Below are 26,787 nucleotides of genomic sequence, written 5' to 3' on the forward strand. Positions count from 1 at the left end.
GATATTTGCCCTTAGGGGGAGAGGACCTAGGATTTGAGTCAGACGTTAGCATTTGGAACCATCAAAATGCACCACAGTCCCAAAGGGCCAGGGGGTTGCCCTTCTAGTGCAACTCAATTCCAAGGAGACGTACGTCTCTGGCTATTTGGTTAAGACCTGGTGGAATTCATCTTTTGGGTTAGCTGGGCAAGAATGTTTTGTCTGCCTCGAATTAGTAAAGTGACTGGAGCAGAAGGTCATTTATTACTTAGTCATTATCAAAGGCAAATGTTTTGGGCTGGATTACGGCCTGATACTCTTAGGTGGAAGGGCTGGCCTCTTCAGACACAGAGGATCATGGTGTGAACATAAATTAGCGAAGCCAATGAAGTGGAGCGTGTGAATCAGAATGACTGCACAATCTCTGAACTGTGTCTGTATCAAGGAATTGTTCATGGAGTACATTTTCCTAAGCCCCCAGTTATGGACATATTTTACGGAGGAAGCACTTTGCTGAGTACTTCCTTGTTCTAACTGTATGAATAGTCCTGAGTGCTTAAAACCACTGTCTAAGCTACCTTTGAGAGTCACCTTGGTAAATCAGACATTCAGCTTGGGAGCAGAATTTTTGGATTTTACAGGCTAATAGGATTTGGGTGTCAAGGTTATGGGGCCAGCAGAATGAAACATGAAACATTCATAATTCTTGTTTCTCTTATGTGTGTGGATCTTTGAACAAACTTTGTCCCTAACAACATCACAGGAAAATCCACTCCAGCAACTGACAAGCAGATGAATGTCTGATGTGAATAAAAGCCTTAGTTAGAACTCAAATTATGTGACCATGTGACTTTTATCAGAGGCTTCTCTCTAGCTGTCACCTTGAAAGTTTGTCCCGCTGGGAGAAATCAGAGAAACAAGAAGTGTCTCCGTCAGAACCTCAAAGAGGTTTTGCGTCTCTAAAGACATAGGGTTTTGTCTAAGACAGAACAAGCATATTTAATCCCTCTTACACATCCCCCTACCTCCACATCACACACATGACTGAAAGGGAGTGGTTTTCAGTTCAGGGACCGGACAAGTAAACCATCTATCTTCAAGGGTCTGTTCTGAAACTAGTGAAGTGCCGACAGATAAGGAAGTCCGTTCACTGCCCTCCAAGAGGTGCCAGGCATGGCAGCTTGGGCTGTAGCAGGCTGGCATCGTGGAGACTAGGAGCTGGGTCTGCGCTCCCTGATACCCAGGTGCAGTGGCTTATGCTCTGGGAAGGATGTGCATCTTTCTGCCTCTCCTCTGCTGTGATTTTTTTTTTTTTTTCTTTTTTTCCTGCACTGTGTGGGGTTGACAGTCATCGTGGAGCAGGCAGACGTGTTGGCGTCATGTGGCACTCCTGGGCTGTGTCTACCTGCCACCAGACATGGTGTCTCCTTCCCCCTCCAGTGCGCCAATACCTAGCTGCCTTTGGAAGGGCCTCTTGGCTCCTTTCAGAATAACTACTGAAAGAGCAGCTGTCTGTCAGCCTCCTCCAGAGCCGTGGAATTGGGCTGCTGTCAACCTGTTGGAGGAGTTCCCAACGCAGCAGACTGGCTGTCACTGACATTTATAACTTGAAAGCCGTATCACAGATGAGTTTGCGTGTCTTACCATCTTTTAAATTAGCCTTCCGATTATAAAGCACACTCTCCACACTTTGACAACGCCCAGGACTTTGGAGGTGGTTGGGTCTTCCTGAAGGTGGAGAAGCAGTCACCCTTCTCCCCTGGCCATTTTGTAAAACTGTCTTTCTTCTGATTCAACGGGAAAGAAGTTGTCCCAGCTTTAGGCTTGGGTTTACGTGTAACCATGAGTCAGTTTAGATCAGGGAAATGATTGGCTTCTGGAAACAAATGACCCTAACTCTGCCACAGAGTCTGTGGTAAGAAAGGGTTTTGCTGGGAAATGGGTGTCGGAAAATGTTTCTCACATAGGTTGGTAGATCCTGTACCTGGTTTTTTATGCCTTAGTTTCTCAAAGAACCATCTCTGAGTTTCATTTCTGGAGACCTGACCGGAAGAGAAGGATGCAGTGTTGATAAAAATGGAAGTTAAAACCATAGGCACCCCAGTAGATCTCGTGAACACACACTGCCAGAGGAGAAGGCTAAGGCCAGGAGGGCAGCAGAAGGCATGTTACTCACTGTGGGTCTGTCTAGACTGTACCTTCCTTGAGCACGAGGGTTGGCCTTATTCCTTTTCACACCACCAGTGGCGAGTACAGAACCTGGCATGTGGCAGCAGGATGAGCCGAACCAATGAGTGTCAAAAAGAAACAGGTGTTAGGTAGGAAAAATTTGGTTTCATTTTCTTTTTATCCCGCTCATGCAGGCGTTGAAATATAGTCATCAACAAATCCAGATGATGGAGTTTGAAGTTCATGGCGTTCTCCTGTTGGCATCAAAGATGAGTAATCTTGGAAGAGGTGTAACAGAAATGGGGGCTTAGATGGCAAGTCTTGGATGCAGTTAAGATGAAACAGCCTTCCCTGTCCGTGCTCAGATTTCTTTCTGTGCTTCCCAGGATGTTAGTCACGTCTTGGGAAACGTCAGTGCCTGACCTTGGCTGTGTGCTGTGCAGCCGCGTCCACTGCATGGCCTGCCTGGAGTGGGGCAGGGACAGGCTCTTGAGCCAGCCTGATGGTGGCCGCAGGATTTGGGAAGAGAGTCAGCTGAGGATGCTTGTCGATGCTTGTCACCTTCCCAGCCCTTCGCCTGTGGTGCACATTGGATCTCCATCTCGGCCCTCCTTCTCAAAGCCCAAGAGGTGCCTGCAGTCTGTGTAGACAGCTGCCGCCCACTGATAGCTGGGCACGTTGGATTAACCCCGCCGCCCTGTTGGCCCCAGGGAAAGGTGGGGTGCAGGGCAGAGGTCAGGGCTGGGGCTGCCCCTTGTCACCAGGCCAGACGTGGAACAGCAGAGCAGTTGTCTTCCCAAGGCATGTCTGGTTTGGACTGGGTCTAATCAGAATTCCCGGTTTGTGGCAAGACGTTTCAAAACAGCATCATGTGTCTGTTCTCTGGCTATACTTGAAAAAAAATACTGAGAAATGTTTAAATATTTCAAATACCCAGACAAGTGCGGAGACTTAGTGGAATACTTGCTCATTTACATCCCTCTCGAGCCCCTGCCTTTCTGATCTCGTGGATGACACGTCTTAGTAACTGTGAAAGGTGCCGATGTTGGCGTCTGTTAAAATTACCAAACTTTTGTCCCTGGAAAGTCTAAAAAACGTGGCCTGCCTGGGACGGAGACCTACAGCAAGCCCAGCGGTACCCACACTCCGGGGAGGGTTGGCGCTGCCTGGCTCCGCCCTTTCCCGTGGCTTCGTTCGTTACGTCCCTGCCCCGTCATTGTCGTCTAGACGGTTTCTCTTCATTCACTTTCAAGGAGGTGTATGTGTTTACATCCTTCTCTCCAAGTCGTCCTCCTCCACTAGTTCAGGGCTCCCTTGTAATGGGCAGTTCCGTGGGTCCTGCTGGACAGAGCTAATGCCGTCTCCACGTCCCCTTCCCTTCCCGTAATACTTCACCATACCTGATGCCGCACACGTGACTCAGTCTGTCCATAACCTCTCCTTTCTCCCCAAGCCGGCGTGGCATCTCTCCACGTATGGCGACCTCCCTGGAGGAGACAGGCGAAGGCTCCTTTACTTTGTGTCTCAGGTTTAGGTGATGGATAGAGAGCTTCTGTTGGGCAGGCTGAGGCTCTCCCTCGGGTTAATTAACGTGGGTAAGGGCCACGGACGGTTTTTTTCTTCTTTTACCGTGATGGCTTTCTGGGACCGGAGTCCTGTGTTATTTTAGCTGTGTGGATGGATGACTGATCAATTTTTTTTAAAGGGAAATCTATTTATTTATTTATTTTTGGCTGTGTTGGGTCTTCGTTTCTGTGCGAGGGCTTTCTCTAGTTGCAGCAAGTGGGGGCCACTCCTCATCACGGTGCACGGGCGTCTCACTATCGCGGCCCCTCTTGTTGCGGAGCACAGGCTCCAGACGCGCAGGCTCAGTTGTTGTGGCTCACGGGCCTCGTTGCTCCGCGGCATGTGGGATCTTCCTAGACCAGGGCTCCTGCATTGTCAGGCAGATTCTCAACCACTGCGCCACCAGGGAAGCCCCCGACTGATCACTTTCAACTCTTCCTTTTGGTGTGAGCGCAGGATGGCTCACGGGAGTCAGTGCCCACTGCGCATGCATTGCAGGGGCTACTGGAAAGTTTACCACCACCCATTTAAAGGGAGATGCCTCCTGGAAAGGAAGAGTGAAAGGTAGAGGAGAGCCTGGGTGAGGGTGAGGCAGGAAGGATGGGGGAAGGGGGTGCGGTGACCATGGGAATTTGGTTGAAGAGTTTGGGGTGCCTGCAGAAATGGAACCGTTTTTTAAAATTCTAAACCATCATGGTCTGGTACCATCAAAATAAATTGCTAGAAAAAGTGAGATTAAAGAAAGAAGGAAGTGGTCCCCTGCGCACATGGCGCTGCGAGTGGCGCGGAGCGTGCGGGCTGCGGTCTGCAGCCTGCGATCCATCTCTGCGCCCAACGCGCCCTGCCCGCCGCGGCCCTGGGGACTGCGGGCGGGCGCCGTCCGGGCGCTGCGCACCGGACCCGCTCTGCTGTCGGGTCGTAAATTCACAGACAAACATGAATGGGTAACAACAGAAAACGGTGTTGAAACAGTGGGAATCAGCAATTTTGAACAGGAAACTTTGGGAGATGTTGTTTACTGTATGTAGTCTGCCTGAAGTTGGGACAAAATTGAACAAACGAGGAATTTGGTGCTTTGAAAAGTGTGAAAGCTGCTAGTGAACTCTATTCTCCTCTATCAGGAGAAGTAACTGAAGTTAATGAAGCTCTAGCAGAAAATCCAGGACTTGTCAACCAATCTTGCTATGAAGATGGTGGGCTGATCAAGATGACATTCAGTAACCCTTCAGAACTGGATGAACTAATGAGTGAAGAAGCATATGAGAAATACATAAAATCTATTGAGGAGTGAAAATGGAACCCCTAAATAAAGTAGTCTGAAACAACTTAATCTAAAAAAAAAAAAAAAAAAAAAGGCCGTGTAAAATACTAGCCTTCAATTTTATTGTGAGATTCAAAGACATAGAGTTACCCTGTCCACTGGCTGTAAAAGTTAAAAGGACGCTTACCCTCAGTTTTGGTACCTAGCTCTTCAAAGACCAGAAACACTTGGTGGACCAGCCCCCCTCTGTGGATGCACCCACCCGCTTTGAGTAGTAGCACCGACCTGGGAGATGGGGGTCTCGGCTCTGTTTCTGCTGAAGGGCCCACCCTGACCTCTCTGAATCCTGGTTTTTATGCTACAGAGTGGAAGTGTTATTGGTCTGCAGGGCACTGTTCTCCCCGACAGGAGATGGGGAACCAGGCACAGTGCCCATTCCTGTGTTCCTCACCCAAATGGTGATCTCTCTTTTTAGAGATCCGTCTGGAAGGGACCTGCTGGGGGGTTATTTCATATACGCCTTTGGCCACCTTGACCAGATGTCTGCCCAGCTCATTTGAAAGGCACACGTCCTGCGTTTGTGACCTGTAACAGAAGGACCTCTGTGTGTGTGCGTGTGTCTATACATACAGTCATTTTATACCCAGTGCAAGTTTCTTTTTCCTAGTTCATAGTTTTAGGCTGGTGGAGGTGGGGAAATTACCCCTTTTAAGAAGTCATTTAGTATAATAAATGCCGGAGAGGGTTTGGAGAAAAGGGAACCCTCTTGCACTGTTGGTGGGAATGTAAATTGATACAGCCACTATGGAGAACAGTATGGAGGTTCCTTAAAAAACTAAAAATAGTTACCATGTGATCCAGCAATCCCACTCTTGGGCCTATATCTGGAAAAACTCGAATTTGAAAAGATACATGCACCCCAATGTTCATAGCAGCTCTATTCACAATAGCCAAGACATGAAGCAACCTAAATGTCCATCGACAGAAGAATGGATAAAGATGTGGTACATATATACAACAGAATATCACTCAGCCATAAAAAAGAATGAAATAATGCCATTTGTAGCAACATGGATGGACCTAGAGATTATCATACCAGGTCAAGTAAGTCAGACAAAGGCAAATATTATATCACTTCTATGTGGAATCTAGAAAATAGTACAAATGAGCTTATTTACGAAACAGACTCACAGACATAGGAAACAAACTTATGGTTACCAAAGGAGAGTGGTGAGGGATAAACTGGGAGTATGGGATTAACAGATACATACTACTATATATAAAATAAACAACAAGGATTTACTGTATAGCACAGGAAACAATGTTCGATATCTTGTAATAACCCAAAATGGAAAAGAATCAGAGAAAAAAGAATATAGATATATACATATATATGTATAACTGAATCACTGCTGTACACCCGAAACTATTACAATATTTTAAATCAACTCTACTTCAATAAAAAAAAAAGTCATTTGGCGACCAAGGCTAAATAGGCCCTGACTTTGTGAACCCCTGCCCTCCAGGATCACCCTGCAGTGGTGTTCATTCTAGCCCCCTGGAAGGGAGCACAGACGCAGGTCCCCTGGCCTCACCTTGCTGGGACACGTCATCCAGCTGTGCGTCTAGGGAGGAGAAGAGAACAGGCATTCAGTGAGTAGCGAACGTTGCCCACAGGCCCCCTTTCTCCTGCTTCTCTGATTCACTTATCAGAATCTTGTTCACTCTTGCATTCTTTTATCCACGTGAACTTGTTTACTCCTCTTTTATGCCTGTTCGTGATTATGGTCAGGCGTTGCATTTTTATGCCCTGAGTAAGAAACAATGGGAAGAGAAGATTGGAAATTGCCTCAGAATTAATGGACATTGATTATACTGGCCGCTGTCAGCGGCAGCCGTGACTAGTGCTGACCATGAGAGGAAATTGGCCATGTGCCATCGGCCGCATTTGGATCTTTTTTTTTTTTTTTTTTTTTAAATCAAGGTATGTATGAGGGGAGAGTACTGCTTAGTGTTTTGAAAGTAAATAGCACTTAAGCAGAAGGAGACTGTTGGAGCAGGGGCAACCAGTAACCCATGTTGAAAGGGGGAGGTAACGTACTTGATAAAAAGCTGAAGTAGCTCTAATAGTTTCGTAAGTGCACTTTCTTCCGGCAGCAGTGAATTAAAAGAAAGCAAACCAAAGCACCTTTATTTGTCCTCAATCCAGAGAGTCTGAATGTGAGGTGAGATTGTGGGAAGGACGGGGGTGGGGTGGTGGTGGTGGTGGTGGTGGTGGTGGTGGTGGTGGTGGGTGTGTGTGTGTGTGTGTGTGTGTGTGTGTGTGTGTGTGTGTGTGTGTGTGTGTGTAGTGGGACTGGTCTCGGCAGGAGAGTTGCAGGTTTAGCATCCTTCTGGAGCCATGTGTGGTATCATGTCAGTCAGGATAACTGGACTAGGCATTGTGACCAGAGGACCTACGACAGAAAACTGGGTTTGTAGGTGACGGAAGAGGTGACACTGATGTACCACAGAGCATGTGGCAACCCAGAGATCTGCAGCCACCAGAAGAAATCCACCCCGAGGGCTGCGGGGGGCATGGGAGTTGGAAGTGTTACCAGAAACGGGAAGTAGAACCCTTTGGAAAGGGCTGCATCTCTGGAGGAGATGCTGGTGGGTGGATGGAAAGGGGATGAGAGACCCCGACCTCTTCCCTGCGCCTGTCCTCCCAGCTGCTGCTGGTGTCTCCCGCAGGCCAACCCTACCTGGAAGCCAGTTGGTGAGGGGACTGTCGTTTGGGGAAATGTCGGGGAACTGTTGGGGAAATGTCGTTTCCTGCCAGACGTTGCAAAAAGGACAAAGCATCCAGAGAATGTATGTGAGAGCGGAAAGGTAGATGGCTGGCCTGGGGAGTGTAATCTTTTGGTGGAGAGAAAGATAAATAGGTTAAGTGGAAGACTGCTTTAGGGAAGAAATTTCCTGAGTTTTGGTTTTTGATTTCTTTATTCTATGCCATACTCCCTCGTCTGTGGTTCTCTACCACCATCTATCTTCTTTTTTCACAGTTTTGTTAAGCCTTTTACACTGTGATATGTTACGGACATATTTGACTCCCCAGTAGTAATGAACATCTGTGGAGTGCTTCCTGTACATGGGGAAGTTCTCAGCGCTTTATCTGTATTCATTCATGGAATCATCAAAGCTACTTCGTGAGTCTGGTACAGTTGATCCTCATTATTTGCAAATTCTGTATGTGCAAATCTGCCTCCTTGTTAAAACTTATTTGTATAACGCTCAAATCAGTAGTTGTAGCACTGTGCGACCCTTTGTAGACACACACAGTGGAGGAAAATTTGAGTTACTGACGTGCATGTTCCCAGCTCAGGTAGGAGATGCTCTGCCTTCTTGTTTCAGGTCTCCTACTATAACTAGGTGTCCTCTTCGTGGTCTCATTAGTGCAACTCTTCGCATTTTTGAGCTTTTTTTTTTTTTTAATTAATTAATTAATTATTTAATTTTGGCTGTGTTGGGACTTCGTTTCTGTGCGAGGGCTTTCTCTAGTTGCGGTGAGCGGGGGCCACTCTTCATCGCAGTGCGCGGGCCTCTCACTATCGCGGCCTCTCTTGTTGCGGAGCACAGGCTCCAGACGCGCAGGCTCAGTAGTTGTGGCTCGCGGGCTCTAGAGCACAGGCTCAGTAGTTGTGGCTCACGGGCCCAGTTGCTCCGCGGCATGTGGAATCTTCCCAGACCAGGGCTCGAACCTGTGTCCCCCGCATTGGCAGGCGGAGTCTCAACCACTGCGCCACCGGGGAAGCCCCTGAGCTTTGCTTTTTTTTTTTTTTTTTTTTTCGTTGGTGATTTTGTTGTTTAAATGGCCCCCAAGCGTAGTGCTGGAATTACGTCGAGAGTTCCGAAGTGCTGGAAGGCTGTGCTGTGCCTTAGGGAGAAAACAGGTGTGTTAGATAAGCTTCTTCAAGCATGAGTTATAGTGCTGTTGGCTGTGAGTTCAATATTGATGAATCAACCGCATCTATTAAATAAGGTGTCTTAAAACAGAAGCACATAAAACATGGTTATGTATTTTTAAAAATTTATTTCTGATTTTTAAAAAAATTTAATAGGTGACAGCGAATGTTTTATGTTTTTATTTATTTATTTATTGGTCACGAGACACGTGGGATCTTCGTTCCCAACCAGGGATTGAACCCTTGTCCCCTGCAGTGGAAGCGCAGAGTCTTAACCACTGGACCGCCAGGGAAGTCCCCGTGGTTACGTGTTGATCAGTGGACAAAAATGTTCTGACCAGAGGCTCACAGGAACCTAAGCCTGTATTCCCTTCCTCTAGGATCACTGGTTTAATATTTGCTAAGTCCGTGTTCACAGAGATTTTGTAAAGTATCACTACCGCAAATAATGGGCACCGACGGTGCCACTGTTATCCCCAGTTTGTAGATGGAGACTGAAGCATGTAGAAGTCAAAAAAGTTGCCCAGCATCACCCAGTGGGATGAGAACGCAGGCAGTCTGGCTTCCCTGCCCTTTGCTACGCTTTCACATGTTTCCTACTCTTTTCCACCTTCTGAATCTGCTGTTCATGCTGTTGGAACCAACCCTGGGGCTGTTTTCACTGATAAAACTCCTATTGGTAAAGCCAGCAGTTACCTCTGGCTGAGACTCCTGATGTGTGTAATTCTACAATCAAGGTAATAACATTTGACACCTGGATGAAAACCTTCACTTAGTTCGAGTGAGTGAGTTCTCAAGGCAGCTCTTAGAAGCACACATCACCTTCCATTTCGTAAATAAAAGCTGACATCTTGGGAGGTTGTGATTTGGTCAGAGCCCCAGGGTGAGAAAGTGGTAGAACAGAGACTCAAATCCAGGTTTCCTGTCCCTGAATCCCCGGCTCTTTTTTTGCAATATCCAGGCTGCCGCTCCCAAGGCTCTCTGGGGACACTATGCTTACCTTGCTGCTGCTGTTCTGATTTGCCACTTCCATGCTGCTTTGACCCGGAGGAACCACAGCAAGTTAGAATCGTGTGTAAAAGAAGTGATTCGGGGTTGGAGGCATGTCCGGAAATATTTTCTTTATAGTGGTCATTTATGCCCGTGTTTATAGAATATCTCTCTTGGGCTGGAATGGCCTTTTGGGAAAGATGTTTGTTTTGTTTCTGTTCATTAGGTAAATATTTGAAAATAAAGGAAAAATAATTTGAGAGGGCTGCTGGCATTTTTTTCAGTGGCACACCCTCTCTTTGTGTATTTAATTAAATGTGTGTTTGAATAAGAAATAGATGCACTTGCTAAGAATGAAAAGGGAGCTCTAAAAATAAACCACGTCTCCCTTCCCTGGGGCGAGCCCTGGGCCTGATTTCCCGTGTGCCGTCCCAAGGTGTTCTAACCTCCGCCCGAGGGACTCTGAGGTGGCGGTGAAGGGGGACCTTTGTCACATCTTGGTTCAAGGGTATGGGAGTGTGTTACTGGCCTGTGTATGCAGTGGATAGATTCCAGGCAGGCAGATTAACATCCTGTAACATACAGGACGGTCCCACAGCAAGGAATTAGCCTCGCCAAATAGCCAACGGTGCTGACATTGAGAAACCCTGCTTTACCCTCACTGTAAACTGCGAGGGCTGTCTTAATGTGCGCAACACAAAAGCTTTTGTGTCTGAACTTGGACGTTTATTTTGTGTCTTCAGAGGCCTTCTGTCTGCAGGGTTCTTTTGCTTTTGGCTGTGTGCAGCTGCTTCCCATGGGTGGAGCCATGGGCGCGGTCCCCCGCAGGTGGGGCTGTCAGGCAGGGCAGCCTTTACAGAGGCTAAAACCCGTACAGCTGACTTCAGCCGGTCTGCATTTTGTTACCACCACGTGTGGGCAAATCTAAACAGAAGCCACTGATAACATAGTTTCTGGGAAAAACTCTTTTGCTTCTCTAAATTCTGAATAGTTGCTGCTGTTAATAATTATATATACCTATGTGTAAGTATATATTTATTTACGCACATCAGATTAGCACACTTTAAAAAATGTTCCCTTTAATAAACATTGTATTGTACATGGAAATCAATTTGGGCAACTCTGTTACACAGTTGGCCCTGATACACGTGGAGCGAGTGATACACGTTGATTTGAGAGTTAAGTTCCTAGCAGTTCGGCCGTGCTGGAGCTGCTTTAGGAGTGCTTCATGCCTTTCGTCCTTATGGTACAACATGTTCTTATGTTTAAACAGAGCTTTGAGATAAACAGTGATAGTGCAGTTGACGATGAACAAATGGAAATTGAGTTTCTTCACTTCTGTCACTGTGTGACCATTTGGAGTTTTTATTTATTTGTTTGGCTGCGTTGGGTCTTCGTTGCTGTGCGCGGGTTTTCTCTAGCTGCGGCGAGCGGGGGCTACTCTTCGTTGTGGTGCGTGGGCTTCTCATTGCGGTGGCTTTTCTTGTTGCGGAGCACGGGCTCTAGAGCGCGGGCTCAGTAGTTGTGGCGCACGGGCTTAGTAGTTGTGGCGCATGGGCTTAGTTGCTCCGTGGCATGTGGAACCTTCCCGGACCAGGGCTCAAACCCGTATCCCCTGCATTGGCAGGCGGATTCTTAACCGCTGAGCCACCAGGGAAGTCCCTGGAGTTTTTAATATGTGCTTAAAATTTAAAACAGTGAGAGAGTGAGAACTCCTAGGTGTCATAGTGCTGGGTAAGTGCATATTTTAGTTCATGGAAGAAATGTTTTGCTGCATTTTAGAAGTCACTTTAAAATTGATCTTCTTTTTAAATGGCCATCATCAGAAAATCTACAAACAATAAATGCTGGAGAGGGTGTGGAGAAAAGGGAACCCTCTTGCACTGTTAGTGGGAATGTAAATTGATACAGCCACTATGGAGAACAGTATGGAGGTTCCTTAAAAAACTAAAAACAGAACTACCATATGATCCAGCAATCCCACTACTGGGCATATAGCCTAAGAAAACCATAATTCAAAAAGAGTCATGTACCACAATGTTCATTGCAACACTATTTACAGTAGCCAGGACATGGAAGCAATCTAAGTGTCCATCGACAGATGAATGGATAAAGAAGATGTGGCACATATATACACAATGCAATATTTCTCAGCCATAAAAAGAAACAAAATTGAGTTATTTGTAGTGAGGTAGATGGACCTAGAGTCTGTCATACAGAGTGAAGTAATTCAGAAAGAGAAAAACAAATACCGTATGCTAACACATATATATATGGAATCTCAAAAAACAAACACAAAAAAAGGTTCTGAAGAACCTAGGGGCAGGACAGGAATAAAGACACAGATGTAAAGAATGGACTTGAGGACACGGGGAGGGGGAAGGGTAAGCTGGGACGAAGTGAGAGAGTAGCACTGACATATATACATTACCAAATGTCAAATAGATAGCTAGTGGGAAGCAGCTGCATAGTACAGCGAGATCAGCTCATGCTTTGTGACCACCTAGAGGGGTGGGAGGGAGATGCAAGAGGGAGGGGATATGGGGATATATGTATACATATAGCTGATTCACTTTGTTATACAGCAGAAACAAACACACCATTGTAAAGCAACTATACTCCAATAAAGATGTTATAAATAAATACGACCTTTTTAAATGGTTATTTTAAAACTAAATGATTCAAGAATAGAATGATGATTATTGCATGATTGTTGCTGGAAGTAGTTGTGTTGTATGGAGGAGGGGATGTTAAATACTGATTCACGCTCGGTGTTCCCCATGCTGCGCACGTGGCCGTCAGGATGGTTAGTATCTACTTATTTTTTGTTGAAGTAATGTTGGTGTATAACATTATGTAAGTTTCATGTATACAACATTATATCTTTACTTCTGTATGCCCTATAGGCTGCTCACAATCCAAAGTTTAGTTTCCATCCATCATCAAACAGTTGGTCCCTTTTACCCGTTTTGCCCCACCCTTTCTCGTCTGGCAACCACTGCTCTGTTCTCTGTATCTGCCTGTTTTTGTTGGTTGTTCATTTATTTTGTTTTCTTGTTCGTGTTTTTTTTAGATTCCACATATGAGTGATATCATACAGTATTTATCTTTCTCTGTCTTATTTCACTTAGCATGAGACCTTCAAGGTCAATTCATAGTGTTGCAAATGGCAAGACTTCATCTTTTTATGGCCAAGTAATATTCCATTGTGTATATATAGACACACCACATCTTCTTTATCCATTCATCCATTGACGGGCCCTTAGGTTGTTTCCATATCTTGGCAATTGTAAATAAGGCCGCAATTAACATATGGCTGAGATCTTTCAGAAAAATGAATGAAAGAGAATGAAAGCATGTCCAGTAAAGCAGATCAGTATTTCTGTTGATCTGATTTCTGTCCATGTGAAACCCATGTTCTTTCAAATGCCACATAGAATTGAAGTCCTGACCTGTTAGGGTCCTCATAAGAGTAGACAAATAATTGTCCTCTACCCTAATATTTTAAACTTCAACTGAATTATACGTAAAGAACAGTTACACGTGGTTTGTGTACAGCATGGTGAATTATCACAGCCATTTGTACCCAGATCAAGAAGTAAACAATGCCCAGTACCGGGCGGCTCCCCTGTGCCTCCTTGTAATCAAGATCTGCATTCACCCCCATCCCAAGCATAAGCACCGACCTGACTTCTCAGCAAGATTAGTTTTGCCTGTTTTGGGATGTTAAGTGATGGAATTCATTATACACTGCATACAGTGAAGACTAATTTTTAACCCATCTCTCAGTTTTGATTCTGACTGGAAACATTTGAAATATTCCAAAATGTGGCAGTTAAACATCTTGGCAACTCGCAGCGGTAGATGAAGAAAAATCCCCAGTCTATTTCATGTGTGGCTTCGCTAATAGAAACATTGGCCTTCAAGGCAGTAACATTTAATGTGCTTGCTTCTATAATAAAAAACGTAACCAACCTAATTATGATCTCACTTGTTGGGCTTTAGAATTTCATTTGGAAGGCAGATAGTCGTGTAGAAATTAAATTGGAGTTTGTGTTTGTATCGAAGCAATCAAGTTCATTTGAAGCTAGAGTAGCTGATAGGCTTAAAATGTGGTCAATAAACAGGATATATGACATAGGCGCTTTTAACTGGATTTGGGTTGGAAACCATAACATTGCAGTGCAATCTCATTGCATCAGTTTATTATATACAGGGTACCATTTTCTGAGTAGTAAGTGTGTCTAGTCTATAGGGACAGAATGGATGGGATGTTTAATAGTTGAATTTTGGACTACGGGGGATCTGAAATTGCCCCTCATGTTATAGGGGAAATTCAGTCCTCAGTTTGAAGGCCTTTGGGAATGTTGAACTCTCAAATTAATATAAAATATTATTTGGAAAAAATAGCCTTCCTTGCAGCCATTGTCCATGGTGAGAATATGTACACTCACTCCTTTCTGGATCTGTCAGAGGTTGGCTCCTTCACCACGAGCTTGGTGGCCAAGTTGGGAGGCTGGTGTGGCTCGTACCGAGGTGTGATGTGGCAGCAGGCCACACGGGACGTGAAGAGCATTTGTCACGCAGCTTCTGTTGGTCCCAGCAGAGATGAAAATGAGCAGTTCTAGCAGAATTACTAAGTCAGGACGGTTTGTCTCTGGGAAGCTGCTTTTTGCTCACTTGATTTTTGGGGTTTGTGAAAAAACATTCTTCTTTTTCTCCCCCCGCCCCCGCCGCCTTAGTAGTTTCTAGCCATCTTCTCTAATTAAAACAGGGAAGAATCTTCTGTGCCTTATTTTTTTGAAACTTGTTTGTATCCAGTTACTAAATCTAAATCTGCCCGTCTTTTGCATTTTCAAGCCTCTGAGGCAGGAGAGGCAGTGCTTGCAAATAAAAACCATTTCGGGGTATTATATCTGAGATGGAAATCAGATCACGCCCTTCCTGGGATGCAGGCTGTTCAAAATTACTCAACTACAGGGGAGCCCTAAGTCCTGCTGTGGTGTCAAGGTCCCTGGTCACCTTGTCTTGCAGTCCAAGACTCATCTTGGCCCCCTGCCTCCCCTTCTGTTCCAGGCGTGCAGGGCAACAGTGCCCTTGACTGTCGCTGGTCACTGGTACCTCTGCTTCACGCACAGGCTCCCACCCCACGCTGGGGATGCCTTCCTCCACCATCTTCTTTTCGTCTTTCAGGACTCCTTCCAGGGTTTCCTTTTTCAGAGAAGCCTTTCTTCATCCTCCTGGGTAGGATGTGATGGGTTTCTTCTGTATTCTTGTGATTATCCTGTGTCTATTATGTACTCTTGCTTTTGTACACTGGCATCCAGAACAGTGCCCTGCATGTAGTAGGTGCTCAACAAACACTTGTTGAATCAGTGGGTAGATTCCACTTTCATGCTGTAGTCTAATGATCCATTGATGTGTGTGTCTCCCCGCTACAGTTTGAGGGCCAGGATCATGCCTCTTCGTCGTCACATACGCAGTCCCTGACAGAAGTACTCAAAAATGTCTGAATGGCAGGGAGGAAAGGCCGGTCTGGCGGGGAGAGCATTTTAGAGACGCGGGAGAGTTTTTCTTGCACCTCAGTCGTTTGTATTGTCTTGAGTGTATGGGCAGGACCTCTTGTGCCTTTGTGATCAGGTGCAAGGGAATCCCAGAATGCTCTGGGGCAAGAACTATACCCTCAAACTCCCCCATCCCCCTGCCTTGTTTTTCTTTTTGATTGATTGATTGATTGGCTGCGTTGGGTCTTCGTTGCTGTGCGCGGGCTTTCTCTAGTTGCGGCGAGCGGGGGCTCCTCTTTGTTGCGGTGCGTGGGCTTCTCATTGCAGTGGCTTCTCTTGTTGTGGAGCACGGGCTCTAGGCGCACGGGCTTCAGCAGTTGTGGCACGCGGGCTCAGTAGTTGTGGCTCGCGGGCTCTAGAGCTCAGGCTCAGCAGTTGTGGCGCACGGGCTTAGTTGCTCTGTGGCATGTGGGATCTTCTTGGACCAGGGCTCGAACCCGTGTCCCCTGCATTCGCAGGTGGATTCTTAACCACCATGCCACCAGGGAAGTTCCCCTGCCTTGTTATTCAAATGGGAATGCCTCTGCATATTGGAAAGTGTTGGTGAAAGTGTTCATCTCTCAGGAAATGCCCGACGCTGATGTCGATTACCCTGCTGATTGCTAATGCAGGAAAACATCAGGAAAAAAGAAAAACTTTAAAAACAGCGGCTTATGTAAAGGCAGCATTAATTATCATCCCTTAAAGGAAATAACTGTCATATTTACATGATGACTGTAAAGGCTCTATGTGTTGCATATCTTATTTCTACAGTAATTTTGGTATAAGCGCTTACCTGGATTCAGGTACTCAGCCCCTAGAATCATATCATAGTGGTGTTTTTTCAGTTCCCAGAAAAAGAGATTAAGTGATGGGATAGAGCTGTCCCAAATTTGAGTCTTTTTTCCCTCTAACCTGCTCAGATCTGTGGCAATCACTTATTTACCAGTAAGTGCCATGGGTGGTGAAAAGAATAACCAAGGAAAAAACATTCTGTAGGAAAGCAGGGAGATGTGACTCTTTAATATTTTCTGCATTCTTCTGAGATGCCGAGGCCTCTGCCCACAACATGTACCCTTTCCTGCCAGTCGGATTGTTCCTGGTTCAGAAGAAGGGCGTCCAAGGGATCCCCTGGTGTCCCAGAGCCCAGGACATTCGGAGTTCTGCTGCTTCACACATTTGGGGACCCCTGGATTACAAACAGAGGCACGTTGCCTGAGGCCCGTGTCTTACAGGGTGTGGCTCCCTACTGCCAACCTGGGGGAAAGAAAATGAGAGAGAAGACTGATTCCTAAACACATTCCTAACCCTGCTTCTCCCCAAGCTGGAGAATTGAGCAGATCATCGTATATGGTCCAGGCAAAGCCCGTTATGATCGATCGATCGATCGATCGATCTATCTATCGATCTATCTATTTATCTATCTATCTATCGGCGTCACGCTGCACGCGGGATCTTAGTTCCCCGACCAGGGAATCAAACCCACACCCCCTGCATTGGCAGTGTGGAGTCTTAACCACTGGACCACCAGGGATGTCCCAAAGCCCGTTAGGACTTTAGCTGGAATGTGTAGGCCTGTTGTGGAGCGATAGTTACTCTGAATGTAGCACCCTGCGCTGGCCTGAGGACATGGCAGAGTTGCTCAGTCTCCCGGGCAGAAAGAACACAGGTGAGGACCAAGCAGCCCTAGGACAGCCACTGCCATCCAGAAAGTTCCCCTGGCTGGAAGCTCTTGTCTGTAGAGGCTGCCCATCTCTGTTATGCTGTGACACAATGCCACCTGAGAGGGACCTGCTCTCTCCCAGGGCTAAGGCCGGTAGGCTCTGTCAGTCACCATGAGCTTGTCCTTCGTGTCACTACCCTTGTCCAGAGAAAGGAAAAGTTGGATTTGACCGCCGTGAAAGTATTGAAGGCAGCCTTAGGGGTGAGATTTCAGGCAAGGGTGAGGGTATCCTCTCCCTCCCTCTACCCCACCCCCCCTTCAAGGAAGGAACCCCATGTCCCACTCAAGCCTGAATTCCACTAGGGGGGCTAAGTGCTCCCTCCGCCAGACCAGGGAGGGATGTTTGTGCCCAGACCTGAATGGTGGTGGAGTCAAGGTGGTATCCAGGGTGAGGTGCCCGAGGCAGGAGCACGCGTGGCCCAGCGTGAAGGCTGTGTGGCCAGGGGGAGGGAGCAAGGTGCTGAGTTTGGAGGGCAGGTAGTGCTGGAACATGAAGAACCTCGTTGGGCGTGGTGCGGAGTTAACGGTTTTATTCTTATTGGGATGGATGTGTGGAGAGTTTTGAGCAGGGACGTGACCTGATCTGATTTCTGTTTTACAAAGGTCATTTAGCTTGTGTGGAGAACTGGCTGTAAGGAAGCCTAGAGGTCAGGTAGGAAAGACAGTTGTCCAGTGTAAGGTGATGGAGGCATAGACTCAGGGGAGGGGAGGGAGACGGTGATAAGGGATTGGATACCTCAGTTCAGAATGATCTGGTGCCTCTCTGTCTTCATCTCCCACCCTTTCCCCATGTTGATTTCACTCCAGAAACACACATCTTCTTGTTCGTCCCCCAGATCTACGTTCACTCTATTTTTAATATCACTGATCATTTCCCCAAATTATGCATATGTACACGTGCAGTGCACGCACACACTTGTCCCTTCTCTGACTTTCTCTCCTGCTGCCATGTAAGTGCCCTGAGGGCAAGCAGAAACTTTCTCAGATTTATTGCCGAGTCCCGAGTGCCTAGCATGCTCAAAAGAGTTACTAAAAGAGGACGTGAAGTGGAAGGACAGTCAGCTGATGACCTTATTACGTCGTTTATATTTGAAAAATCACCACCATGACCGCTGAGGTTTTAATTGCAGTACTAAGAACACTGAGAACATCAACCTGTACTGCTAATTTATTAAAAGTGAAGAAGTACCTGTGTAGCACTTTTGAGTTTAAATAATTGGGGAAAAAAGAAGTGAGAAGGGATTCGTGTCACCCGTGGAGACGTTCTGCCTGCGGTGAGGGAGATGATAATGAAAAGGAACAACTTTGAATCTATTCATTTATTGCAGGGAAATTTATCACTTTCATTTACATCTAGAACCATCCAGCTGTTAATTTGTGTTTTTGTTGGAAAAGACTTTCAGGAAAATAGTTAATCTTCCCCAGTGCTGTAGTGTTCTCAAAATTGGCTTTCCTGAGCTACAGTCAAAACCGGATAAATCTATCGTCAGAAAGCACGCAGTCTTCTCCAAGGAACTCAGCATGTGGCCATTCTAAGGATGGAGAATGGGAGCCAGTGGGGATGGGGAAGGGTAGTGACCTGTGGGCCCTTGGAGGGGTTGGCGGCCAGCAGTCACGCCTTTTCCTCTGGACTTGTGGCTAAGGGGCGGCTTCAGAGACAGAGGAACATGCTTTGAATCCTGGCACCTTGACCGTGTGACCTTGCCACGTGAGCTCGCCATGTGACCTCAGGCAAATTCCTTAACCTCTCGGTGCTTTGATTTATAAAGGGAATAGTAATAGTACTCACCCTGTGAGGTTGCTATGAGGAGTGAGTGAGTTAATACACGTAGAAGGTCTTAGAACCATGTCTGAGATAGCAATTATTCAAAACATTTTAGCTGTTACTACTATTGAATGGGGGAAATTTTCTTTTTTGTGTGTGGTATTGAAATATAGTTTATTTACAATGTTGTGTTAGTTTCTGGTATACAGCAAAGTGACTCAGTTATATATACATATACATGTTCTTTTTCATATTTTTTATTATGATTTATTACAGGATATTGAATATAGTTCCCTGTACTACACAGTAGGACCTTGTTGCTTTATCTGTTTTATAGGTAGTAGTGTAAGTCTGCTAATCCCAAACTCCTAATTTATTCCTCCCCCATCCCTTTTCCCCTTTGGTAAACGTAAGTTTGTTTTCTATGTCTGTGAATCTGTTTTGTAAAAAAAAAAAAAAAGTTCATTTGTATCATATTTTAGATTCCACATATAAGGGATATCACATGATATTTCTCTTTCTCTTTCTGGCTTAATTCACTTGGTATGATAATATCTAGGTCCATCCATGCTGCTGCAAATGGCAATATTTGAATTGGGGGAAAATTTCTAGTCATTAACATTTGGCGTGAATTTTAGCAGATAAAAGCTATGTTATATGGACCTGAGTATTGAACCAGTGTGCAGCACTTGAGTCAGCTGGGAATCTGTGTCCGGGAGAGTGTTCTAACACCAGCTGGTGGACTGCAGTACAGTTCTGATGCTAGCCTCCTGGAGTTGGTGCAGATCCCATACGTGAAAGGGTCTGGTCCCAGCAAGATTGCCCCCACTTCAGATGCCAACTGCAAATGGGGTCCCCAGGCCACTAGCACTTCTGACTGGCTACAAACCTGGGGGGCACCCATGACTCCCTCAGGCTCGATAATTCTCTAGAATGACTCACAACTCAGGAAAGCGCTATACTTTTTTTTTTTTTTTAATTTATGGCTGTGTTGGGTCTTTGCTTCTGTGCAAGGGCTTTCTCTAGTTGCGGCAAGCGGGGGCCACTCTTCATCGCAATGCGCGGGCGTCTCACTATCGCGGCCTCTCTTGTTGCGGAGCACAGGCTCCAGATGCACAGGCTCAGTAATTGTGGCTCACGGGCCCAGTTGCTCCGCGGCATGTGGGATCTTCCCAGACCAGGGCTCGAACCCGCGTCCCCTGCACCGGCAGGCAGACTCTCAACCACTGCGCCACCAGGGAAACCCGAAAGTGCTATACTTATGATTATAGTTTAATTTTAAAGTATATACATCAGGGCCATCCCAATAGACATAGGTGAGGTCTGAGAGGATTCCAAATGCTGAGCTTCCATGCTCTCTCCCTGTGGGATTGGAGTGTGTCACCTTCCTGGCACATCATTGTATTCAACAGCCAGGAAGTGCTACTGAGCCTGGTGTCCAGAGGTTTTATTGGGGTTTCATTATGGTGGCATGATTGATTGAATCATTGGCCATGTGGATGGACTCAGTCTCCCGCCTCCTTCCTCTTCCCAGGATTGGGTTTCCTCCAAGCCCCACCCCTCTAATCGCATGGTTGGTCTTACTGGTGATCAGCCCCCAATCTGAGTCTTCTCATTTTACATAATCTCAGGTGTGACTCAAGGGGCTCATGAATAATAAAGACCCTTCTGTTACTCGGGAAGCTCCAAGGATTTATAGTCTCCCTTTCAGGAACCAGGGACAAAGACCAGTCAGATTCTTTATTGCACAAGGAGGGGATTACATTTGAGTTAGCGAAATACAAGGTGGTGGCCTGGGACGTGAGCCGAGCCCTTGTCTTGGTGTTGCCCCTCTAATCCTGTGTCTGTCAGGTTGGGTTTATGGTTAGGCAGTAGCCTGTGATTAGCCTTGATAGCTCTAGCTTTCCTTTCTTTAGAATAGCTTTATATAGTCTCATGGTGACTAAGCTGTCTTTGGGGATCTTATAGTGACCTTCTATTAAATAAGTCACAAAGACAGCGTTTCTGAATTTGAGTCTTTTTAAAACTATTCTGTGATGCTATGTGAATACAGTGAGTCACTGAGTGGTCAGAAGCTCTTTCTGGCTCCCAGAGGTACCCTTCTCAACAAGCGTACCCCAAATCTGGCTTTTGGATGGGCAGTCTTTCTGCATGTGATGTTCTTGGCCACTGAAAACCTGAGTTCTGCTGACCCACAGGCTCGTGGGAAGACCTTTCTCGTGGTTGTGTTTGTTATGCTCAGTAGTCATTAGGGAATGCTCACCTCGTTTCCCCATTTGTTCTTTGATTCCTGTACAGGTGTGGTTTTTATAGTACATTCCTTGGAGTCTGTTTTTCCTTTGCTATTCAAAGTGCTCACTTATGTGAACATCAGTACAAGTCCTTCCCTGCAATTAAAGATTGTTTCTAGAAGCATTTTCATCTCTTCTTGAACATTTGTATCCCCTCTCAACGTCTGCTGGGTGGCATTACCCAGAAAGGCTTATGAGGATCTGATGAGGGGCCCAGATGGCTGAAGCACCCTAACTATTGTCATCTTCCCACCTGAAACTCTGTACCCATTAAAGAACAACCCCTGCTTCCTCCTACCCGCCCCCCCCCCCCACCCACTGCCAACCCCTGGCAACCACCGTTTTTCTTTCTGTCTCTTTGCCTTTGCCTATTTTAGGTACTTCACATCAGTGGAATCATATGATACTTGTCCTTTTGTGACTGACTTCTTTTATTTAGCCTAATGTCTTCAAGGTTCATCCATATTGTAGCATGTGCCAGAATTTTCCTCCTATTTAAGGCTAAATAATATTCCATTGTGTATGTATACCATATTTTGTTTATCCATTCCTCTGTCGATGGACACTTGAGTTGCTTCCACCGTTTGGTTTTGTGAACATAGGTGTTCAAGTATCTGTTCCAGTTCTTTCAGTACTTTAGGCTATCTCTATACCAAGAAGTGGAATTATTGGGTCCCTAATCCTTTATTACACAAGGAAACAAATAAGCCACTTCCTTTTATGTGATTAGTGTGACCAGGCGAATAGTTACATGCCAAAGTAATAAACCCAGGTCACTTGCTGATGAGTGAGCCAATGGGAAGTTAAGAGTCTGCTTTCAGATTTGGTTTGCTAGAGTAGACGACTGTGTACATCACTTATGGGATGACCCACCATTGGTGATATTCAACATGTAAATAAAGGTCAGGGTGTGATAAAGGGCAGGTTGTGTTTCCAGTGATCTCTCCACCGAATGTTAATCTTATCCCTTCTCTCCTTCTTCCTGATAGTTCCCCATGTGGTTGTATGGTCTAGTGGTCAAGAGCCTGGACTCTGGAAACAGATTACATGGGTTCAAACTTTAGCTCCTCCAGTTACCACACGGGCAGAGGACCTCACCTTCCTGTGCCTCCTTTTCCCCATCCATACAATGGGGTTAAGAATATAGCCCTACTTCACAAATGTAAATCTCTTACAACAGTGACTGGTACATAGTAAGTGCCTGGTGAATGTCGTGGTTGAATTATTATTATTCCTATTATTAGCAGTGGTCATGTGCACCTGTCTGATTGGCAAATCATTTTTCAAGTGACAATAAAATATAGATAATAAAAACTTTGGTAAGAACATAGGGTATAGGAGTATTCTTTTTTTTTAATATATATTTTTAAAATTTATTATTTTATTTTTGGCTGCTTTTTGGGTCTTCATTGCTGCATGCAGGCTTTCTCTAGTTGCAGTGAGCAGGGACTACTCTTCGTTGCGGTGCGTGGGCTTCTCATTGCGGTGGCTTCTCTTGTTGCAGAGCACAGGCTCTAGGCGTGCGGGCTTCAGTAGTAGTGGCATGTGGGTTCAGTAGTTGTGGCTCGGGGGCTCTAGAGCACAGGCTCAGTAGTTGTGGTGCATGGGCTTAGTTGCTCCACGGCATGTGGGGTCTTCCCAGACCAGGGCTCGAGCCCATGTCCCCTGCGTCGGCAGGTGGATTCTCAACCACTGCGCCACCAGGGAAGCCCTATAGGAGCATTCTTATACCTTGCTAATAGGGAACATAAGTTGGCATAACTTTTCTGAAAGAAAATGTAGGAATATTACTACATCAAAAGCCTAAAAATCTTCTTATTTGATCTGGTCATTCCTTTATTGTAAGCAAATATCTGAAATCGCAAAGGTAAGAGTGAGGAACAGTTCATTGTTGTGTTCTTTTCTAAGAGAGAAAAATTGGGAGAAAAATAAATGCCTAATACTGTGGAGATTATTTAAGTAAAACATGGTGAAATAGTGGAGTACTATTTAGCTTTTAAACTGTGGTGGAAAGATATTTATTATCATGAGAAAGCATTTAAAATGTGTTATTAAGATATAAAAGCAGACTCTAAGAAAGCAAATATGATATCTTTGTGATACATATATGTGTATATCCACACTGCGTGTGTGTGTTTGTGTGTGTGTGTGTGTGTGTGTGTATGAAATATACCAAAATCTTAGCAATGTGAGTGGTGGAATGATAACATTTTTAAAATTTATTTGTGATTTTCTGGTTATTTGGCACTGAACAAATTTTTGGCGTTGGACAAGCATTATGTTTCTATTAGAGAAAAAGGTAGTCACTTCACTTGGAAAAAGAAGATTCTGGTTGGTTATGTGAGGCTCAAAGAGCCTCAGAGGGGGAACGCTGCAGGGTGGCCATTGTGATAGGGGTTCCCACACCCAGTGACTGGCTGTCTTGTCCCCTGGTGGCTGGCCTTGTGCCCAGGCTGAGGTGCCCCCAGAGCCCTCTGGCCAGCCAAGCTCCAGAGTCCCGCCTTGAGTGTGAGCCCCTCCAAGTCTTTTGGCATCAGTGCACGCAGGGCCGTCTCCCCTCCCTTACACGCCCAGAGTCCTTGTGGTTTCTTAAGGCGTCTCTAACTGAGATGCTGTGGGGTTTGCTGGGATTCCTGAACGTTTGGGAAGAAGGCGTTATTTAATCAAGCTCAATGAAAGCTGGCTTCTGCCGTATCCCATTTTTGGATCCCATTTTCCAGTCTCGTTAAGTCTTTCTGGTATGTCTAATGCAGGCATTTATGTCCTTGTAGTTTTGTGCATAAAAGGGTAAAAATAAACTTGCTCGCTTCTCAGCATTGATCCTAAGCAACATATCTTCCGCTGGACATGGGTGCCAGATGGCGTGGCACCTCCTACCGGCTTAATGAATAGGCATTTGCTGGGGACCTTGACTTGCTCTTGAATCCTTCTGTGCACCTTAAACACGAAACTCTGCCAGTGGCAATTTGCATTTGTTTTTTTTTTCTCCTCTCCCTCTTTGGATTTTTTTAGGAAGGAGAAGGAGGTGACGCTATCTGTCTGGAATAACTTCCCATGAGTCGAGTTAGTTTTATTGCTAGTGTTGTATAGATATGTCTCCCTAAATAAACACACATTGTGCCAACTTCTGGGAAAAGTACATTTCTTCTCAGAGCTGTCTGCAAGTGTAGCTTAAAATACAGTTTTATTGCCTTCGGTGGGATAGGATGCCTGCAGGTGTTAGTGTGAAGGGGCTAGGAAAACGATGCTGGTGGCTGTGATACCACTTTCCTTTTGGTGTTGCACATCCGTTCTCTGTCACTCATCCCTGCTACAACCTTGGGTGGTAATAAGGAGGCAGGTTGTAGAATATTAACTCTTTAAAAAAATTTTTATTGCAGTATGGTTGATCTACAATATCGTGTTAGTTTCAGGTGTACAGCACAGTGATTCAGTCACATATATATCTATATCTATATATATCTATATATATATATACTGCTTTTCAAATTCCTTTCCTTTATAGGTTATTACAAAATATTGAGTAGAGTTCCCTGTGCTATACAGTAGATCCTTGTTGGTTATCTATTTTATATACAGTAGTGTGTATATGTAGAAATATTACCTCTGAAGTCCACCCAGTGATCAGTCAACAGCTTGAGAAGGATGAGATGTCTATCTGGGCGCTGTGCAGTAATAAATTTTTTTTTTAAATTAATTTATTTATTTTTAGCTGTGTTGGGTCTTTGTTTCTGTGCGAGGGCTTTCTCTAGCTGCGGCGAGCGGGGGCCAGTCTTCATCGCGGTGCGCGGGCCTCTCACTATCACGGCCTCTCTTGTTGTGGAGCACAGGCTCCAGACGCGCAGGCTCAGTAATTGTGGCTCACGGGCCCAGTTGCTCCGCGGCATGTGGGATCTTCCCAGACCAGGGCTTGAACCCGTGTCCCCTGCATTGGCAGGCAGATTCTCAACCAGTGCGCCACCAGGGAAGCCCAATTTTTTTTTTTTTTTTAATGTTTTTGTATGGCGATGCAGACAATGGTCAGAACCAGCTAAGAAACTTTTTGTTTGTTTGTTTTTTAATTTATTTTGGCTGTGTTGGGTCTTCGTTGCTGTGAGCCAGCTTTCTCTAGTTGCGGCAAGCGGGGGCTACTCTTTGTTTCCATGTGCAGGCTTCTCATTGCAGTGGCTTCTCTTGTTGTGGAGCACGGGCTGTAGGCTCATGGGCTTCAGTAGTTGCGGCACGCGGGGTTGGTAGTTGTGGCTCGCGGGCTCTAGAGCGCAGGCTCAGTAGTTGTGGCCCATGGGCTTAGTTGCTCCGTGGCATGGGGGATCTCTCCGGACCAGGGCTCTAACCCGTGTCCCCTGCATTGGGAGGCAGATTCTTAACCACTGCGCCACCAGGGAAGTCGCAGTAATAAATGTTTGAATTAGTCGAATCTTTGGCTCACAGGCTGTGCAAGAAATGGTGGGGGCATGTTTAGAATCCAAGAGATTTGGTCCTGCCTGCATGAATTCCTTCCCTTCCCCAGGAGGTGTAGGTCCCTCAGGCGACATATGGTGGACACAGTTTTGCTCTGATTGTTTAAGTAGGTTCTGAGATCCTGCCTCCTTCACCAGCCCTTCTAGTGGTAGGAGTGTTCCTCTGTGCTGCCCTTACTTTCTGCACTGGTGAGGGCCCTGGTGGGATGTCTTCTGACGTTTATGCCTCTCCACGATATTAGATGGTATTTTGTGGTTCAAATGGTCCATACAACCCCAAGACCCTCACTTCGGGAAGCCAAGAGAGCGGTGAAGTTGGGAGCTCTTTTACCAATATCCAGAAGCCTTTTCTCCCTGATCTGAGTGACTTGCTCAGGTTCTTAACGTCCACCAGCATTTTATTAGTGGCTGAGGCTTTGAAGGTCACATATCTATTTTATTTTCATGGTCTCTGACCTCAAATGTCCCCAGAATACAGTTGACGTTGGGGTAATGCATAATGGAGTTTGTCCACCTCCAGGACAAACACTGTTTGGAATATTCTTGTCAACTGTTTGGGTTCACTTCTCACCCACCTGAGAGGGTGACCTGAATCTGAATTAGAAGTCATTATACTAGAATTGAATCTTTGTTCGTCTTCAACAAATGTAGTACCCTCAATATTTTTAAACTTGACTTAGAAAAAAGTTTCAAGGATGAATTTCCTGTTCTGGAGAAGGATTCGTCTTTTAGAAGGTTCTGAAAGAGTCTTTTGGTTCTAGCCTGGGCATTGTCTGTAACTTCGTACATTTTTATCCACTTAGGTTAGAGTGTAATTTTCTAGAAGTTACCCTAGAAATTGCAGAGGGAAGAAAGATTCAAATAAACATTTAATCACTGAGTCAGAAATGTCCCATAGTACCCTGTTTCTATCTCCAATATGGGATGAAGCATGTAGTTTTATAATTTATGTATGTAGGCCCCTCTGTTTCCTTCACTAACTGTGAGCTCCTTTGGAATGGGTTTCCTTTAGCCTCACTCATTTTTGAATTCCTAGTAAATACCTACTGCATTAAGTGAATCTCATTGTAAAATTTGCCTGGAGCCTTTTTAATGT

General features: G+C 45.6%; 1 protein-coding gene and 1 pseudogene across 9 annotated transcripts in view; both read left to right on the forward strand.

Moving 5' to 3' along the window:
• The window catches only part of MGAT5 (alpha-1,6-mannosylglycoprotein 6-beta-N-acetylglucosaminyltransferase), a 374,663-nt gene that overhangs the window by 53,245 nt on the left and 294,631 nt on the right, over positions 1-26,787 (forward strand). The window contains exon 1 of one of the 8 annotated variants that reach the window (XM_082465865.1): positions 4-2,142. The exons of the other annotated variants lie outside the window; for them this stretch is intronic. The gene's annotated coding sequence lies outside the window, so the exon portion shown is untranslated. Of the gene's footprint in view, positions 1-3; positions 2,143-26,787 lie in introns of those variants that run through there. 8 annotated transcript variants of the gene reach the window in all.
• On the forward strand, positions 4,133-7,213 carry LOC309662949 (glycine cleavage system H protein, mitochondrial pseudogene; annotated as a pseudogene). The gene is made up of 2 exons: positions 4,133-4,730; positions 4,762-7,213. The product of its transcript is annotated as a glycine cleavage system H protein, mitochondrial pseudogene (transcript).

This window comes from Balaenoptera physalus (genome assembly GCF_965194825.1).
Source record: "Balaenoptera physalus genome assembly, chromosome: 6".
Taxonomy (NCBI): domain Eukaryota; kingdom Metazoa; phylum Chordata; class Mammalia; order Artiodactyla; family Balaenopteridae; genus Balaenoptera; species Balaenoptera physalus.